The sequence below is a fragment of the Suricata suricatta genome, chromosome 3 (genome assembly GCF_006229205.1).
Source record: "Suricata suricatta isolate VVHF042 chromosome 3, meerkat_22Aug2017_6uvM2_HiC, whole genome shotgun sequence".
In the NCBI taxonomy this organism is placed as follows: domain Eukaryota; kingdom Metazoa; phylum Chordata; class Mammalia; order Carnivora; family Herpestidae; genus Suricata; species Suricata suricatta.
Genome location: NC_043702.1, coordinates 170,304,739 through 170,312,565, shown reverse-complemented (window position 1 = coordinate 170,312,565; position 7,827 = coordinate 170,304,739). Strand labels below are relative to the sequence as shown.

The 7,827-nt window shown below is 50.8% G+C and overlaps 1 protein-coding gene across 2 annotated transcripts in view; it reads right to left on the bottom strand.

The window, feature by feature from the left end:
• DEDD (death effector domain containing) overlaps positions 1-7,403 on the bottom strand; it is an 11,004-nt gene extending 3,601 nt beyond the window's left edge. The window contains exons 1-2 of one of the 2 annotated variants that reach the window (XM_029935776.1): positions 6,156-7,403; positions 26-54 (exon numbers count right to left, since the gene is read on the bottom strand). The gene's annotated coding sequence lies outside the window, so the exon portion shown is untranslated. Of the gene's footprint in view, positions 1-25; positions 415-6,155 lie in introns of those variants that run through there. The other variant, XM_029935777.1, reaches the window with a different exon arrangement.
• Between the last annotated feature and the right edge of the window lie 424 nt (positions 7,404-7,827).

Sequence of the window (7,827 nt, the reverse complement as noted above, 5' to 3'; positions counted from 1 at the left end):
CAGGTGCGCGGCACCGTCCGCAGGCCTCGCTGGGCGGCCGCGAGCCCCGCTCCGCTGCAGGGACGAGCAAGGGGCCTGTGAGCCCTGCGGGGCAAGGACGGGGCTTACTTGCTCCCCTCTGCCCAGTGTCTCGCACAGAGCCTGGCGCGGGGCAACGCTGAGTCAGTGTTTATTGCATGTCACCGTGTTCATTGAAAAATACAGCCTAGCGCCCTCCGCAGGTGACAGCTGCCCTGCGTCCAGACCCTGCTGGAGAAACGGGTCCCGGTCCCCGAGGCCATTAGTGTCAGGGCTGCATATTCAGCAGGAGTCGCTGTTCGAGGTCACCCAGATCCTTCTACCTCCCGGATGCTTTTGGTCCTGTGTGCTCTCCCTTCTACCCCCAACCATCTTGCCTCTTAAACGCAGACAACCCTGACAAAAGTAGAAATTTGCTTTTTCAAAAATGTTTGTTTATTTTTGAGAAAGAGAGCACAAACAAAGGGAGGGTCAGAGAGAGGGAGGGAGACATGGAGGCGCCAGGTTCCAAACTGTCAGCACAGAGCCTGACCTGGGGCTTGAACTCACGAACTGTGAGATCATGACCTTAGCTGAAGTTGGATGCTCAACCCACTGACCACCCCTGGGCGCCCCAAGAATTCACCCTTAACTAATATGACAGCTGTAGGAGCTGAACTCACAGATGGACAGCAGGGAAACTGAAAGTCTTTAGGTAGTTTTAATTCTGCCAGTGTAACAAGCTGTGTAGCTGTGTGATTTTAGGCAAGTCACTTAACTTCAAAGTCACTGTCCCCCGTCTACAAGACAGGAGTGAAAGAAGCTACTCCCCAGGCTTGTTAAGAATCCAATTAGAAAATACATGCGAAACTGCTGTATCGATAACCATGAAGGAGATTTTAAAGACACAAAAGCATCCTTGACCTCTGCAGCCCAGATCCATCCCCCCGGAAGCTCATCCTCATACTTCCTGCAATCCAACCAAGTTCAAAGGCTTAACTGCACAATAATATTCACCAAAACTCATGGATTTAAATCAACGAGCATTACTAAGCTCCTACGTTAAGCACTCTTGTGACCCTCTCAGGCCACATGTGCCCACCAAAGATGCTCACACACCACGTGGACACACACTGCCTCCTACTCCTTCCTCGTGGTCATCATTGGCCCACCCCCTTGCAATGACCAACAGTAGCCCGACATTCGCTCTATAGTTTGGTTTTGTTCACATTTATTTATTTTGAGAGAGAGAGCACGAGCAGGAGAGGGGCAGAGAGAGAGGGAGGTAGAGAATCCCAAGCAGGCTCCATGCTCAGCACAGAGCCTGAGGCGGGGCTTGATCTCACAGCTATGAGACTGTGATCTGAGCCAAAAGCAAGAGTCAGACACTCAACTGACTGAGCCATCCAGGCACCCCTATAATTCAGTGTTTGATTCACTAAGTTTCACCATTAAGCTGGGTAACATCAATGACCAGCCAGCAACCAAGCATGAAGTCCACAGGTTTCAACATTCATACAAATCGTACACATGGGCTGCCCAATACTGTTCTACCAAACCACAGGTCCAATCACCCGATTCATTATACATCCCTGTTGAAGCCACTTCTAAAAACGTCTGAAATCACCTCCACCACCCCTGGCTGGGTTCAGGTCCTAATGATCTCTCACTTGGACTACGGCAACAGCCTTTCAAGGGTTCCCCTGCTTCACCCACCAACCTTCACCCACATAAATCCATCCCTCACATCCAGCTGAATCCGCTACCTAAAACGCACAACTGAGGGGCGCCTGAGGGGCTCAGTTGGTTAAGCGTCCGACTTTAGGTCATGATCTCGCAGTCAGTGAGTCTGAGCCCTGTGTAAGACCCTGCCTGTGCTGACAGCTCGGAGCCTGAAACCTGCTTCAGATTCTGGGTCTCCCTCTCTCTGGCCCTCCCCCACTCATGCTGTCTCTCTCAAACATAAACATTAAAAACAATTTTTTAAAATAAAATGTACATCTGACCACATCACTTTTCTGCTTAAGACTTAGCCACAGCTCCCCCTGACCTCGGACACTCCAAACTCCTCACACAACACCCCAAGCCTTCGAAGATCAGGCCATGCCTACTTTTTAAACCGCATAACCCACTTTTTATTCTCTACCATTATCAATTTGTTTATAGCTCACATACAGCATGCAGTCCATTTCTCTGTCCCTTTCTCTACTACCCCTGCCTGAGTGCCCCTCCCTCCTCCATCCCCTGCCCCCTCACTACTCTTTTTCACATCGCTAACACCTAACGCCTACTAGTCCTTTCCGAGTCAGCTCAGGTGCATCCTGTTCTCCACACCTCCATGCTGGGATAGAGTCCTCTTCTGTGCTCCTGTGGAACCTCATGCGTATTTCCTTTAAGTCCCTTATCACAGTGTAAAAGCATCTGTGTATTTATTACCCCAGTCCATCTTAAGCAACTCATGGAGATCGACAACGTCATATTCACCTTAAATTTTCAGTGCCTAGCAATGCATAGAGGCTGGCACATAGCACTCGAAACCTACTGAACTGAACTTAGTCTCCAGAACATCATCAAAAGCAGCATCAATTAAGAAACAAGCCCAGAGAGGGATGGCTCGGTGGCTCAGTTAATCGTCCGACTCAATTTCTGCTCGGGTCATGATCTCACAGTTCATGAGATTGAGCCCCATATCGAGAACCTGCTTTGGATTCTCTCTCTCTCTCTCTCTCTCTCTCTCTCTCTCTCAATCCTTCCCACTCCTCTCTCTGTGCCTCTCCCCACTTGGGCTCTCTCCCTCTCTCTCAAAATAAACAGTATTTTATAAACAAATATAACAAACAAGACAAAAAATAAACAATAAACAAATATTTTTTAAAAACCCACCAAAGTCCAGAGAGGACCTCATTAAAGACAGATACACACAAGCCAGTGCCCCCCCCATACCCGCTAGCTGGCTGCAGCCTCCCCTACCCTGTGTGGAACTGCCGATGCCATGGCACCCCACAAAGCAATAAGGCTGGTGGTCCTATTTTCTACACCAATACCCGGAGGCTAAGCTACAAAAGAGAACAGAGACGCTGGGTGGCTCAGTCGGTTAAGCGTCCAACTCTGGATATCAGCTCAGGTCATGATCTCACGGTTCGATCGAGCCCCGCATCAGGCTCTGCATTCACAGGACGGAACCTGCTTGGGATTCTCTCGCTCCCGCTCCCTCTCCCCAGCCCACAGCGTGCGTGCGTGCGTGCATGCGTGCGTGTGTGTGTGTGTGTGTGTGTGTGTGTACACGTGCTCGCTCGCTCTCAAACTAAACTTTAAAAGAGAGACAAAATGCTTCGGACGAGCCAAGTTGATGCGGTCTCAGAACACTGAAAAGAGAAGAGAACCTGACCTCCCTTCCTCCATAGTCTGAAATGGAAGCAGGGACTCATACCCTTCAGGGGAGCTCCACCCTGCAGTCGCTTAGCTCCCCAACATGGGTTTGAAATATGGACAAGAAATATGGCTCATATCTACTTAGGAGAGCCCAGATGCCCCCCTCCCTCTCCCCCTGAGCCTGGGAAACAGCTACCCAACTACAGGCTGGTTCTCCCTGTATCTTCCTCTCATCTGCTGTACTCACTGGGTACAAATCGGTGGGGGGGGGGGGGCGGGGGAGGCGTGGTGAAAGAAAGTAACTCCTTGCTCATAACAGGCGACATGAGAAAACTGAGCCTCCCTAGACTTCTCCCTGCTCCCTACCCCACCTGTTCCTCTCGGCCAGCTGCTGATTACATGAGGATCTCCGAAAAAGCAGATGGGCAGGTGTCACATTCAACCAATCCGTAGAGCAGGTTGCTAGAGAGCTCCCTAATTCAAAGTTCCCAGAAATGAAGAAATATTGTCCCTACGTGCCTTGCCCCTGGAAAATGAGGTAGAATACAGGAAAGCACTACAGTCCTAATTATGATGTATCAGTGGATGCAATTCTGTAATAGACCTCGGTCCTCTGAGGGTGAACTCCCTAGAGAGCAGGGAAAAAACAGCCACCTGTAAGTCCTGGATGCCAGGCTGGCTCATGCAAGTGCCAGGGATGATCAGAGCTTCTAGGTCACTAGTTCCCAGCCGCGGAGGACGCTGCCCCCAGGGACACCCGGCAATGTGTGGAGACACTTCAGATTGTTATGACTGGAGGGGGTAAAGGACTGTGTGACTGGCATGCACAAAGTAGTAGAGGCCACGCTGCTTCTAAAACATCCTATGACGCAAGGAGCCCCCCCCCCCGAACAAAGAATGATCCAGCCCCTCGTCAATGATGAAACCAAGAAGCCCTGTGCTAGACGGACCGTGATACGAAGGGTCAAAAGAAGAGACACAATATGTCACCTTCCATCCTAGATCTAGAGAAGGAAGCCATTTGGTCCCTCTGACCCAAACACATCCAACAATATTTCAGAAGAAAAGAAAAGCCAGTCAGACGCAGACCACTTAACCTGCAAGTGCAGGGAGCACGATGGAGTTCCGCCCACTCCAACCCCGGCTTCTCTATCACCTGCGGCTGCCATTCAGGTGCGCGGCACGCGGTGGGGCTGCCCTCCCTTCCGCCCCATCCCAGGAGGCCGAATGTGACCCAGTTTAATCTGGATCTCTAGGAAGATAAGAGACATGCCATCCGCTGCAAGACAAGCCAAAAGGACCCGGCACTTAGCCGTCACGGCCACCTGTAAAGCCCTGAACCCAGACGAGCGAGCGGGAGGCCGTGCCTTATTTGACAGCTGATCAGACATCCTGCTTATTCAATGAAGCAAAATGCAGAAGAGGTGCAAGTTTCCCCAGGCTGTGTCCTTGGAAGAACTGTCAGGAGGCTGACGTGCAAGCTGATCCGCAGCCCTCTCCATCCCCCACCACTTAATTATCATCTAGGATGGAGAGTTCACTCAGTTAGCAATCCAGATGGAGTTCCAAGAATCCATCTAACTTCAGCATTAAAAGAACATGCCCAACTTCCTCTTGTATCAATATGCACAGCTTTCTGTTGCAGTGACACCTGGGAACATGGCTTCAACGACACAGAGATCCTAGACGAGAGAGGTCAGGGCAGTAAGGAGAATGTGCCCCCTCGAAACAAATGAAAAAGAACGTCTGAGTCCTGGTGTCTGAAATACTGCCAGATAACAAGAGGCAGAGACAAGACACCGCGGTCAACAAGCGTCCTGATCCCGCTGCTGGTTTTGAGTCCATTTGAGAACCTAACACGAGTCGCCCCGAAGTTTCCCAAGAATAACTCTGTATTCCAAGGAACTGCTGCACTTCCTGGCGTTGTAGCTTTTTGCTACTTTGTTTTCTTTAGGGAGGTCCAAGCCAGCCCAGGGCCGAGAGTGTAGACATACACCTACAGAACTACCCGGGTTCTACTTCCCTGCAAAGTCTAGTCTCATCCCAACCAAGCGCGACATCTGTGTTTGCTGAGGTCCTTGATTCTCTCGTAAGCCCTTAGAGGAATGTCACGTGGAGGGAACAAAAAAGAATGCTCTCTTGAAATGAAGACGAAAGTCTAGTATCATCCCACCAAGGATGACATCTGTATTTTCACAGAACGAGAGGTATTTGACTCTCTCCGAAGCCCTTAGGGAGGAAAGTCATGTGGAAGAACTAAAAAAGAGGTCTTGAAAGTTGGAATGAAAACAACATGGAAAAGCTCAAATAGTGCAGAAAGAGGTTTCCTGCTGGTAGGACAGGGAAAATGTACCCAAATATCTGGAAGTCAGAATTTCACAGCAGGTTTTCGAAAGGAAGATTCCAGGAACCCTGAACAGCCAGAAGAGAAAGGCAAGGTGCCTCAGCAATCCCCCCAAGAGTAACATTCACAGACATTGTACTAAAGAACTACTGCCATGTGTTAAAAAGTGCTTCTCTTGGAGCTCACCAAGAAGACTAGAGAATAGCAAACCAAAGCTGGGGGCTTGCCCCCAAACACCTAATTTCTGCTCTTCGTTGCCTCCTACCAATTTCCAGTTACCCAAACACACAGTGACTGCAACGCGTCTTATGCTTTCAGCTGGGTAGGTGAAAACTCATTTTCCCTGGCATCTAACCGATTACTGGGCTCAACCCCAATGCATGTCTCAAGCGTTTCCCATCCCCTCCCATAGTTCAAAAACAATAAAAAGTTCCAGACTTACCTTTGCAAGAAACTTAATTTCCCACGTCTCTTCCTAGCACCAGGTTCGAAGCCAGCAGCAAAACAAAAACAAATAGGGAGGGGGAAAGAGTCAATTTTCTAGTGTGATTTTGGAACATCAAAGGCCCAAAGAGTTAGTCAGTCTCAGTTACAAAAATACACAGACACACCTAAAGCCATTTCGAGTAAAATGATCTAATGCGAGCTAAATGGGAGAACTCACTCCCAACCAAGTCCCCAGGCCTCCCTAACTCTCTCCTAACCAAGTCACAGAACAATACTAACTCCAAGAATTTCCAGCCTCAGTGGCTCATGGCAAGAAAGGTCCCAGATTCGTTCAACAACTTGTGGGAAAGCCAGCCGTCCTCCCATACCTTCTCACCTGACTCCTCAATCTTCAGGACACCCAGCTTTTTAGTTACATTTTGTTACATTTTAACACTGCCTTTCAACTTCAGGGAGAACTGGGAGCAGGGAAGTGGTTACAGCCAAAGAAGTCACTTTCTATCACTTCGCTTATCAGACCAGAACTAGCCTTTCCCTGAGCACACAGGGAAAACAAAATAACCACTGAGACCGCATTCACTGACACATCTACATTTCACCAGGGGACGTTTTCTATATGTGAACGCTGACCCTTAGTGCTTAGCACTTAAATAGAAGAGGGAGAGGGAGGGAGAGACAGAGACAGAGAGAAAGTATGGAAACTAAAGCAATCATTTAATTATTCAGGCTGCCTTAGATGCCATCCTGTTTTCTGTTCCCTTTCTCAGACTTCCAGAGCCTCCACCCTGGCATGCAGGGCTCCAAACCAGCATGGCTGTTTCCCCATTCTTAACACTGCTAATTGCTAGAAACTAGAAAAGTCCTTTATTCCTTCCACATCAGTGGCGGTGACACCGGCTTCCCCGTTCTCCTTTCTTGCCCTAACCAGGAAAAGCAAGGGAGCCGTAAGCCAGGGAGCTCAGGAAAGCAAATCCAGTGGAACCCTCATCCGTTCTCCAAATTCCCCAATTCTCCAAACCAGCCCCTTCTGCCCTTCCCACCCTCTGAAAAGCTAAAGGCCTGGCAATTAGAATTGGTTGCAACTGATGCTGCTTAACTCTGCTCTCTCTTCCTTTCCACGGGGAAAGGGAAAGCCCCCACCTCCACGGTCCTGTCTTCCCAGCCCACTCCCCTTCCTCCCAAACTTTCTCCTAGTCTCTCACTTTCCCCATTACCCCGTCGCTCCGCCACGCTCTCCATTCTCCCCAAATCTCCGTGCTCTCCTTTTCCACCCAAATTCTCCCCTAGGCCCTTCCCCTCCCACCTCCAATTTAACACTTTCAAAACCCCCCCCCCCCCCCGCAAACGTCTGAAGTCCCCTCCTCGCCCTCTCCCACCTCCTCACAACACCGCTCTCCAGAGTCCAGTCCCTCCCACCACATGCCACCAAGCCTCTTCCCCGTCGCACCCCCCGGCCGCTCCCACCCGCGCCCACCGCCCCCAATCCGGCGGGATGGCAGCCCCACTCCCACCTCGGCCGCGCCAGCGCCCCCGGCCGGGCCCGGCCCGGCCCTTGTTTACGCCCCTCCCCGCGCCCAATCCCCCGCCTCGCCCCTGCTCTCTCCCACAGTTGCCACCTCCCCCGCACGCCCCCTCGGCCGCTCCCCTCCCCCACCTCGCAGCGTCCC